A 12,064-nucleotide genomic window follows, 5' to 3' on the forward strand; every position below is an offset into this window, starting at 1 on the left:
ATCCGGATGAAGTGCCTAAATCTTGGCTCCAGCATGGGCCAGTCCTGAGCAGTGCAGCCATTTGGGGAGTGTAACAGCCAGTGGAAGCGCTCGCGCTCGCTCGCTCTCTCTCTCTCTCTCTCTTTCTAAATATATATATATATATATATATATATATATATATATATATATATATATATTACTATGACTTTCACATAATAAAAATAACAATTTACTATCAAATAGTAATAAAATTGAAATTTTTATATGCTTAGAATCTGTTAGACTCTCAGACATTACTTGTATTAGATCATCAAATCCTGACAATCACATTATAAAGTAGGTTGTAATTTCTCCCTGTTTCTCCATGGGTAAATAGAGGCGAAGAGAGGTTCTTTTAAACATCTACATTCATTCTAGATTAGCAAATAAAGGCATAAAGTTCCACATTCAATTCTGTTTCCAATGTGTTAAAGAAAATCACTCATCCATCTCCACAAATGTGCCCAGGAAGACCACAGTGACCCTTCCCGGCACAAATGGTGGTAAAGGGGACTAGAGGTGCATTTCACTTTTACACCTGAAATTTGCATTATACCATTTATCTTCAACAGCCAAGACACTAAACAGGCATAATGTTGCAAAGAATTTGGCATAAAAGCCTCCTAAAACTGTGTTTTACAAATCCTTCATGCATTTCAGGGGCTGGGCAGTAATCTGTACATATTATGCAGATTAAACAAACGTCTTATTCATCAGGCTAAGGAACAGTGGTCCAAGATTTTTGAAATTCGCTTCCCTTTAAAACATCAAAAATCCACCATGCCTCCTCTGGAGCCTGGGCAGGCCGGGCTGCCAATTTGAGTGAGGAAAAGCATTGTGATGCCAGGCAGCCTCACAATGTGCCCATCTGTGGACTGGAGAAATACAGGCAATGTGAGAGCTGGCAATAACACTACTCCTGATAGGGAAGTTTGCCCAGGTAAAGCACTGTTAACTTTACAATATTATTGCTTTTCCCTCATTCTCTGGTTACCAATTTAAAAATAGACACAGGTTATGAAGAGATTTTTAAAATGCATTTTATGTTAGGAGTTTAAAGCATATTGAAACTTTATTGGAACATTTATTTCAAAGTGGCTTAACTACAGTGTCTTCCACCAAAATGGGGTGCACAGTGTCTCCCATCTCAGGCTACAAAGGGTGGTGATGGATGCAAACTCAACTTCTATGGTCCTGAAATACATGACAGAGAAATGAAGAATACAACATTGCATCTGCGAAGGTAATACAGGTACAAAACTCTGAAGAAGCAAGTTAATTTATGTTAATGTTTATATCCAGAAAATGACATTTTCCAACAGTATTTAAAAATCTGATGTTGTGTTATAAAGCAAGAAAGGAGTGATAGGGTTGTCTTTAGAATCATGCTGTCCAGCTTCCTCTCCAGGCTCTGCCATTTACTAATACCATCACCTTGTGCAAGTAACATTACCTAACCGTGTCTCTGGCTCCCTATGTACGGATGGGGCTGTAACAGCACCTCCTTCATTATGTTGTTACATAGTTCAAACAAAATCATTACATACATGCTTAAAGCCATGCCTGGAAGACAGTAAATCCTCAATAAATGATACTGTTTGTGTCATTCAAATCTTTGCAGGAAGTTGTCGGCCTATCTCAGTAATTTCCAGATAGAGCTGTTCTCAAAACAGTTACTGCTATATTTTAAAGTCCCAGAAAATTTTTAATTTAAAAAAAGTTTGTTTCAAAGCAATTGGTCAGAGGCATTATTGTGGAAAGTATAATTTTGGGGCCTGATTTAGTCAATAAAACGAATGGTTTGTGTGAAGTTTTCTGGATCCCTTTACTAGCTGAAAAATGTTGGGAATATTTACAAAATCAGAATATGTCCAATTTCCAGAATTAGAAAACAAGCAAGTTTTATGCTTGCTCACTTTACCTGAACTCTAGTCTTTTCCTGAAAAAAAAGTTATTATATTTACTTGAGAGAACTGCAGAGAGAGAGAATCTTCCATCCACGGATTCACTACTCAAACAGCCAGGGTTGGGCCACAAGCCCAGGAGTTTCTCCTAGGTCTTCCATATGAATGCAAGGACTCAAGAACTTTGGCCATCCTTTGCTGCTTTCCCAGGCATATCAGCGAGGAACTGGATCAGAAGTGGAGCATCCACCTGAACAGTGCCCGTATGGGATGCTCATGTTTCAGGTGGTAGCTTTACCTGCTACTCCACAGTGTCAGCCCCATATTCTTTCCCTTTTCCCATGTTCGTTTTAGAAGCAACCTCAGTTAACTCATGTGATATACACACATCTGTCCTTTAATGAAAGGATACTTTTCATTTAGTATTATTTTTAAAATGCAAGAATATAAAATACTCTCTAATCATCTTCATGAAGTATCATATTGAACACTAATTCATGTTACCCTTCTTTGGAATCCTGTAATCATGCTGCATTACTTAGAAAAGCCTTCTACTAAATCTCACTCAGAAATAAGGATGGAAGGCTATAAATGTTATAGTGGGTCTGGAAAAACACTAATGGAGAGAACATTTAAGACAGGTATGATTCAGGAATAGGGAATAGGGAAAGATGGCATGAGGCAGAATAAGGTCCAAACACTAGAGAGAAAAAGCTGTTTGTGTGTGTGTGTGTGTGTGTGTGTGTGTGTGTGAGATACATCTTTTATTAATCTTACTTAGTTGCTTGGGGTACAAAGGGTCAAGGGTTACAGGAAAGTGATTAATACCATTGTTTCCACACTAATATCATCATTTTCCCCCCTGTATCTGGGGTCAGGGGAGAAATAAAGGGAAAAGCCTCACCCAGCTTCCCTCCCATCCCAGGTCCCCACTGTGAGGCGCTCTCCAAGGGTGCTGCTCAAGCAGTTTTGATAGTTGAACAGTTCTGAATTGCTGCCAATCTCACCATTCCAATTGCGATGAAGTCTATGCAGAATCCACTGGCTGACACAGTCTCTTCATGGCTGGGGTTCTGAGATCAGCAGTTCAGTTGGAGGGATCTCTAAAGAAACTTTATCTGAGGTGATCCCAGACCCGATTCTTGTGTGTGACTACCAGTACAGGGTTCGGCACAGTCCGTCGCCCCAATTACCTTATGCACATACTGGTCGTTTCAATTGCTGGGTCAGTTCTGTTTCCAGCCCTGTTTTCCATTTGAACTGTTGGGTGTTGCAGTCCAGCCCGATCCTGTCCACTTCACACTCGGCCCTCATGCAAACCAGTTGGAGCTGCAGCCTAGTTAGGGTGACTTTCTTTAACTTCCACCAGGCCTGACCCCTACCCTGGTTCCCATGCTTGCAAGTATGTACCACAGACTTGTCCAGTCTGTCCCACATCCCATTTAGCTCTCATCTATGTCAATGGAGGATCTTCCTCTCTGTCTCTCCTCCTCTCTGTATATCTGACTTTCCAATAAAAATAAATAAATCTTTAAAAAAAAGAAAAATGTCAGGTTCTGCAAAGTTAAACAAGCATTAATAATGCAGAGATTCTCACAGCCTTAAGTATGTTAACATATATTATGCATTTCCAAGAAGGACATAACATTCCTTAAACAATTTGAAGATAGATCACATGTCTTCCAGATATATTTAGTCAGAGTTGTACTGAAGCTGCTTAGAAAATTCCAACAGAGAATTGTTCTTTCTCATAAGCATGGTGGAAAATAATAGTGCTTTGAGAAGAAACTGGCTAATCAGTCTGCCCTGCTCTAGATTTGCCATTGACAATAGCTAGTAGCCATGGATACCTTTCTCCTTTCTGAATTAGATTCAGTGAGTATATTCACCACTAATGGAAATCCAGAGAGAAAAAACATGAATCAATTAAAATCTATGTGTAAAATTGTCTTATGAATAAGCCCTTAAGGAATCATCCATCCCAACTCCTTCACTCTCAAATGAGCACTGAGGTTACAAAGATAATAAAAGATCTGGCCCAAGTAACAAATTTCGTCAATGAAAACAGTGCAGCTGATACCCAGGCTTCATTAGTGCCAGTTCGTGTTCTCTGCACTAATAACAATGAAAAAGAACATTCGTGATCACTGTTATTGATCCGAAGAAGACCAGCCTGGCTTGCCTTCTGCTAATGAACCTGGCCAGGCAATGGAAGATGGCCCCAGTACTGGAGTCCTACTCCCCACATGAGAGACCTGGGTGGAGCTCTTGGTCTCTGGTTTCAATTTGACCTAGTTCTGCCTATTGGGCCATTTCTTGAGTAAACCAGTGCCTGGAAGATTGCCCTCTCACCCTCTTCCTCCCGTCACTCTGCCTTTCAAACAGCTAAATAACTTTTTTTTTAAGAAATTAAAAAGCCTGAAGAAAATACATTCTCTGGCAGATATGAATGATGGCTACAAAGAGCCTATGTGCATGGTTGTAGCAGTTTCTAAATATACTAAGCACTGTCCGGTACAATTCTCCAAGAGGCATGTTTACGTGAGTAGTAAGAAGCATCTTCAGTTTCACTACCCTGGTAAGGTTCCTGGAGCCAGCGATCTTTGCATCCCAGAGAGAGGGCATCTTGTGGTCAGAAGAAACAATTCCTTGGGCATGAAATGAAGTGCTTCGATAGGACTGGTGCCACTGAAACTTGAAGCAATTCAATGCTCAAGTATTAAGCTGAGACATTCTAAATACACCATAATACCTAATTACATCAGGAAAAACTGAGTATTTTGAGTCCTGGGAGAAGAGGGTTACATTCCATTGGAGATATGTGGAAGTGTATTTATTTATTAAAAAATAAGTTCAAAGTTATTTCAGAATGTTATACTGTGTTTAGAATAATGGATATACTTGCAGATTTAATGAGTTTATACCTGTATAGTTATTACAACAGTGGGTGTAAGTGTTTAATAAACAACAATGAAAAACTATTATTTAGTAATGCAGTTGCAGCACAAGCAAGTGCAAGCAAATAAAAGCCATTCCTGAGAATGCCAAACTAAAAAAAAAAAAAATTATTGGAAAGTAAGATAGACAGAGAGGCGGAGAGACAGAGAGGAAGATTTTCCATCCATGTGTTCACTCCCCAAGCAGCCACAATGACCCGAGCTGTGCTGATTCAATGCCAGGAGCCAGGAGCCTCTTCTGGGTCTCTCACACTGGTGCAGGGTCCCAAGGCTTTGGGCCGTCCTCAACTGCTTTCCCAGGCCACAAGCAGGAAGCTGGATGGGAAGCAGGGCCGCCAGGATTAGAACTGGTGCTCACATGGGATCCCGGCACATTCAATGTTAAGACTTTAGCCACTAAGCTACCATGCCGGGCCCCCAAACTAAATTTTTAAACTCTTGCTATATTTATTATGAGGAAAAAAATCATGCTATTTTCTTTATGACTCACACATTTTCTAGGCATCAAATGTATGGGGATTCTCCTGTAATTCGATTTTCCAGCAGATACTAAGTGCATGCCTTATAATTTGATTCCATTGTAACACTGTCTACTTGAGATGGCATCAGATTCCACTGGCTCAGGGCTCAGTCCCACAGTGTGTTGCCTTGCCCCTCCCTACTTTCAGATGGTCGTCACAAGTGCTGGGTCCTCAGGTCTTCGCCACTTCTGTGCTACTGGGCTATGAATCAGGCTGTCACACACCTCTCCTCAGGTCCCACAGAAGTCAGGGAAAATGTTTCTAGAATATTGGTTTCTTAGGCAGGATATGGTAAAGGGAACAAATGAACAGACAATCGCTACATGGGGCGAGCCCAGAAGGGTCTGAGCACATGGAGTTCCGGTGTGCATCGCTAGACCGGCTGGACTGGTGCGTTCTTGCTCCCCAAACTGGAAGCTGTCCAAATCCCAACCTTCACTATGTGGGCATGGTCGATGAAACTGATGACACTGAGGATAAAGTCTGTCTCTAGCCTCTCTCCCCTTCAGGACATGCTGCTGTAGGGCTCCAAGTTCCAACCTTCTAACCCCTTGCCTGAGTTCCTAGCAACCAGTCTCCACCTGCTTATCCAGGTACTTTCTGAAAGTTCCCTCTTTCACCCAGGTGCAGTTGAAAGGGGAGCATCAGAATAACAAAAAAGACTCTTGTTTTATCTGTTATTGCTTTGGAACTATTTCACGAATTGAGGCCAAAATCTAAATATTATAATGAGATATTTCTACAGCCATAATCATTTCAAAAGTTATTAGAGTTTCAGGAGCTAGGAACCATCGGCTAAGAGTTACACATATATTATTTTCCATGTTATAGGAGAGCATAACTGTGCACACACACACACACACACACATACACACGAAAGCTATTTGTCATTGGTTCATGTGAACAGTAATTCTAAGAATAAGACATGGTTGCCAGACTATTTCATGTTGCCTAAACTCAGAGACACAGATACTTTATGATATTTAATTAAGAAGTTTGCTTTCAGTCATAAACTGCTCCCAATTAAACAATAAGCTATAAAATCACTTCAGTAAGGTGCTTGTAGGATGTGAGAACCCTCATGGGAAAAGTGCAAGTCATTGCAATTTCAAAAACTACTGAAAAAATATTATTAACCTAACTGAAGATACCTGATGGGCTCAATTTTAAAATACATTTTCATTTCTCCCCATAGAATTGAGTTCTGCTTCAGCATGAGAATTCTGAAATGAGACTTGCCTAGGGCTAAATTTAGCTCTTCCATTCATTGGTCATGTGACCTCTGGCAAGCTACCTGAGTAGAATAGGCCTCCACCTGCCCCTCTGTCAATAGAAGGTAATAATTGTGCTTATTTAATGAACAGCTTTTGTTGCTAAATGAAATCATGCACATATATCCAGTACTCATTGCACTGTATGTGCCTCATGAATGATTATTCAGTATTATTTCCAAAGAAAACTTCACAAGTTAATGGGACCAAAACACTTCTGTCTAGGGATACAGATGGGGCCAAAACATCCAAATTCCCATTTTAGAAGAATCTGATACAAAGTTTCATAATTTCTTGTTTTCAGGTCCCTGTGCCACTGTCTCCGTCGCCTCCAATACAAATTCAAGCGACCATGTTACTGCCTAAGCAATTTCCTTTTCAAAACATGCTTTCTAGGGAAGGATATCTTAACTTTTGTTGTTTGTATTGTTTTAAACTTGAGAGAAAGAGAGAGAATGAATATGCAATGCTTCCACTTGCTGGTTCATTTCTAATGCCTATAAGAGCCAGAGGCCACACTGAAGCTGGGAGCTCAAAAACAATCCAGGTCTTCCTTTTGGATCACAGAAACCCAATTCCTTGAACAATCACTGCTGTCATTCCTAGTCTGCATTAGTACAAACCTGGAGAGTCAGGAACCAGAGCTATGAATTGAAACCAGAAACTCCACAATGGGATGCAAAGTCTTAAACACTAGGCTACACACCTGCTCCCATCTTAGCACTTTTAATGGTATACAGTCAAGGATTTCAAAAGGTGATTTTGTATTGCAGCTATTAATTTCAAAAGTACTAATGGTTGCAGCAGTATTAACAGCTGAACCTTAAAACAACTAGTTCTCTGTTAGCTCAGTTTTGTCCTACAAAGCTCTTCATGGTCTTGGGGGGAGGGGACACAGATGTGTCACGGCAGAGAGAGGATGCAGAGTAAAATCCTGCTGATGATTTCAGAATTTAGATTTTATTTTCATGATTACTACCAAGATCAACTAGCATTTGATACCAAAACTAAACACGAGTAGCAGCTTTGTCGTAAAGAAGGCTCTCAGCAGTTAAAAACCAAAGTTAATGAAGACACATTTACATAATACTTATTCTATATGAGCTGAAGAGTTCAGACTTTAGAGTATTTAGCGTGCACTATACTGAAAGTCAGAACCAGTGCAAGAAATTGAATTCTGAAACATATTCTTTCAACATTTAATACCAGGTCCTGTGCTAGGTGCTGCTGATGGATGCAGAGATGAATAAAGACACAGAGACTCACAGACCTGGTAGTGAAACAGACATGCAAAGAGGTAAATGACAACATACCGTGGTAAGTGCTGAAATAGGGGTTCTTCTAACTGAGCTGTGGCAGAAGGCAGAATTACACTGTCTGACATCTGCACCAGCTTCCCAGTGAATGGCCTTTTAAATCATACCTTAAAGGAACCATACAGCCCAGCCTGGGTTTTGTAGCTAACAACAAAATAACAATGTAACCTAATTATCATTTCGATACAACCTACTGGAAGGATTGCAGATGTTCTTTGCAAATCTTGCCACAACGGGCAAGAGTGACTATGTTTCAATATCCAAATGAGGATACTGGAGTTCAAGGATTAAGAGGTTCAGGTTGCACAACTAGGGAGGCAGGGTTAGAGTTCAGATTTGTATCACTGCAAACTCCTTACCATGACCCTGACTGCTCACAAAGACCCATTTTTGCTCCTTTTAATTAATTTGTTTTATTATTGCTAACCAGTATATATTTATATCTAATTCGAGCCTGAGTGTGGGAACTCTCACTGGAAGTCCAACAAAAATATCAAATTCTGGCTCGAAATATTGGGTAATAGTGAAAACTCAGAGTGATTTTTGAAGTAACATTCAGGCTTTAAGATGCATAGGAATCACATCCATACATGTTAGAACTGTCCACGGAATGATCAAAAGTTTTGTAATGAACTGAGGGGAGACTCCACTTGCAGAGCATTCATATCCAGTGTTGTTTCCAACTTGGTCTCACCCTTTCTGTTTCATCTCCTTTCAGGGCAACAGCAGAGATCACTGGAGTCCTACAAAGTCGTTGCAACCGCTCTAGCCCTTTAAGCTTGCTTTCTAATTCTCAATATGCCCTGCAACACTGCGCCTATAATATTGTTGGCGGCGGTGGGTGGAATCAAAAGGAGCGGTACCATTCCTAAACCCAATCAAGAAAACGATGACTTCACCCCAGTTCACCAAAGTCCAACGTCTAGGGTTCCCTGGAACAGCGTGCCCCACGGGTACAAAGTGGGGATTTAGAGAGCACTTGTAGTAAGAAGCCCTCCACAAAAGGTTTGTGCCCATAGTACTTGCTGAGTGTTTAAACCCAGGCAAGGCATTTAAGAGCTGGAGCCACCTCACAGAATATTTCTGCCTCTGCTGACTGCCTCACACAGTACCTGAAATGTTTAGCAGATTGCTACAGCCAGCCTCTGTCTTTTTCCTTAGAGACTCTCTAGGAATTTTTCCATCTGCTGACTACGAGCAAAGCCATACCTTAGATTTCCGTCTACTCTAGATCTAGGCTAATTAAGGCTGGCCTTGGAGTCATCTCCCAAGGCCTTAAGGGGATTTAAGGTTGTCAGCACTGTAACTGGGGAACGTGTAGTGTTTTGCTGAGCGAACAGGAGAAAAGCAGTTAAGATCCCAACCTTTGGGCAAACTTGCTTCTCACTTTGGCTGCAAAGGAGAAATGGTAGTGAAAGAGGTGGCTGGTTTTTTGGAGGTTGCTATGTAAGGGTAGACCAATGGGCCAAGGAGTACTGGTTGTTGCTCAGTTTTGCATGCATAGGTCGTTTCCAGACTGTCACGGCAGAGTAATCGTTTAGTTTAATTTTTGGTAGTGCTAAGGCACTCCCACACCACTCACTATTACTTAGTAGCCTTGTCTGTACATTTTCTTCACTGGGCAGAACTTTTTCCATACACAGGGCTCTCAAGGGGGTGAGGGAACAGGGGGAGGGTTCAGATCAGTCCAGGAGGGAGGGCCCCGCTCCCACGCTCGAAGCAGCAGGTGGTTTGGGGCTACCCCGTCACCTGCTCAACTGTGTTCTGCACGACCAGGAGGACTGTGGGAGAAAGAGTGCAAACCGAGCATTGCTGGGACTGGCAGCTCAGACAGAGAAGCCGGCCTGACAGTCTCGGGACAGATGGGGATTCCTGCCCGAGAGGAGACTCGGCTGGCAAGCAGCTCGAACACTTCTACACCCAAGCACATTGGGGTTTGCCCCCTCCCCGCCCCCTAGTTCCTTCTGCGTCTCGCGGAGTGCACCCCAGCCTTCCCTCCCCAGGGTCTTATGAGGGCCCCTGGATTTCTAGGTAGAGCGGTTATCACCGTCCTGACCTGGGTCTTTTTGAGGAGTTCCCAGACAGCTATTTTTAGCGTTAGCTGCTCCCCTCTTAACTTACCCAGGGGAGGGAGGAGCTGCGGTATCAGATCAGCCTCGGCGCTCACTGAAGGCACCGGCTGTCCGCGCACTGTCAGGGATGAGTGGTACAGGAGCTATCAGCCCCGGCCGGGCCCCGGGCAGAGCCCACCAGGTGGGCGCCTCAGAGGCGGCTCCGGCGCGGAGACCACGCGGCAGGAAGACCTCTTTCCTCATTCTAAACAAAGCCCTCCAGCGGCCGACGGCTGGGCACGGGAGGCGCGGGGTGGTCTCGGCAGGGGAGGAGGAAGTTCCTGGGCAGCGCGGCCTGCGTCACAGCGGGGCTGGCACCGCCGGCTCTCCGGGCGGTGGCGGCGACCCCGGGGCCGGGCGCTGGGCGGCGCTGGCTGCCGCTGGCCCGGCTGCGCGCGGGGCGGCGCTGGAGGCGCGGGGCGGCTCCGTCCCCGGCCGGAGGGGAGGAGGACTGCGGGAACTGGGGCGTTAGCTGCGTCCCGGCTCGGAGCCCGCGAAGAGGACGGGAAACGAGGCGCCGCCGTGGCCGCGGCCGCAGTGCTCCGGGCGCGCCAAGCCATGAGCGGCGACCCCGCAGTCGCTGGCCGCCGCTGAGCCGGGGCCGGAGCCGGAGCCAGCTTGCCGCCACCCAGCACCCTCTCCAGCCGGCACCCAGAGGTAAGGGCGGGAGCCGCGGAGGGATGGAGAGGGGTGGCACGCACAGGGTCAGCAGGCTGGGTCCGCTAGGCGCGTGGGGCCACGACTCGTCCCGCCTCGGTCCCGGCGTTGCCTCCTTCAGGCTCCGGGACCGGCAGTGTGGTCACCGGCCCAGCGTGTGGTCTCCGGAGTCCGCTGCAGCTACGGCTTAAGAGCCCGCCAGTCCGAACCCCACCCGTCCCATGCTCGCCCGGCGACCGCGCTGGGGACCCAAGGTGGCGCGAAGCGCGGGGCACCCGCAGCAGGTTCTGTGGAGCCCGAGGAGGGAGCCCACGCGGACAGAAAGCGCGGCCACGGTCGGGGGCGAGCGTGGTTCGCCGCTGAGACCCTGGGGCCTGTCTTTCATGGTCGGCTCTCCTCCGCCCGCCGCCCCCAACCACTTCTGGGAAGGGAAAGGGAGGTGAAGGTCTGGGAAGACGGAGAGTAATACCTGCTCGCCTACAGGAGCACCAGGGGGAAGAGGTTCACTGTCAGGCGGACTCCAGAGCCAGGTGTCCAGAGCAGCAGTGGAGGCCCGTGACCGTTGCCTTCATCTCGAAGCGAGGCTCGCGGATCTCTTTTCACAGCTCTTTTTGGGCTGTGAGGTGTTTGAAGCTAGAGTTTGGCTTCTGCAGCACCTCCGGACATGCCCCGGGGCTGCGCGTGCCTCTGTTGGCTCACTCTCCCACCACGCTTGCCCGGGTGCATCTTCAGTCCAAACGGTTTCTTCTAAGCCTCACCTTCCACCTTAGGGGATGGGAGTGGGGACTGTTTAAATTCCTGAGTGTGGAGAGCAGGGGGCGAGGAATAGCCGGTACAGGCAACAGTGTTCCTAGTTTAGCCACACACTTCCTGCAGGTCGGCTGGCTGGCGGACCACATTTCCGGACAGGTATAGGGTGGTTTCCTCAGAGCATGGACAGGGCACTGGGATGCTGTCTGGACAAGACAAGAATAAGAATGTGACGTGTCTCCTGGTGTGCACAGCATTGCCATCCCTACAGCACCGCCGCCTTCATACATTTACTCATGTCCATATAAAAAAAACGATTTGTGGAAAACTTGTAAACCCAAAAAAGTAATTTGAACTCCACAAAATTTGTTCAGAATCGTAAACCATGTTGGATGTGTGGACAAAAATAACAGATGAGATTTATGTACCTGGAATCTATGGTATCTGAATTTCTTGTGTAACTCTGACTTGCTTTGCTCTGGGTGAACTTAAATCCCCTATTGGGGTTGGTTTGTTCCTTTGAGGGCAGGTAGGAGCAGTTTTGCAAGGGTGAATA

At 45.3% G+C, this 12,064-nt stretch overlaps 1 protein-coding gene across 2 annotated transcripts in view; it reads left to right on the forward strand.

Moving 5' to 3' along the window:
- Positions 1 to 1,237: 1,237 nt before the first annotated feature.
- LRRC8C (leucine rich repeat containing 8 VRAC subunit C) overlaps positions 1,238 to 12,064 on the forward strand; it is a 93,042-nt gene continuing 82,215 nt past the window's right edge. The window contains exons 1-2 of one of the 2 annotated variants that reach the window (XM_058659008.1): positions 1,238 to 1,264; positions 7,884 to 7,971. The gene's annotated coding sequence lies outside the window, so the exon portion shown is untranslated. Of the gene's footprint in view, positions 1,265 to 7,883; positions 7,972 to 10,553; positions 10,759 to 12,064 lie in introns of those variants that run through there. The other variant, XM_012926023.3, reaches the window with a different exon arrangement.

This window comes from Ochotona princeps, chromosome 2, assembly GCF_030435755.1.
Source record: "Ochotona princeps isolate mOchPri1 chromosome 2, mOchPri1.hap1, whole genome shotgun sequence".
Lineage (NCBI taxonomy): Eukaryota > Metazoa > Chordata > Mammalia > Lagomorpha > Ochotonidae > Ochotona > Ochotona princeps.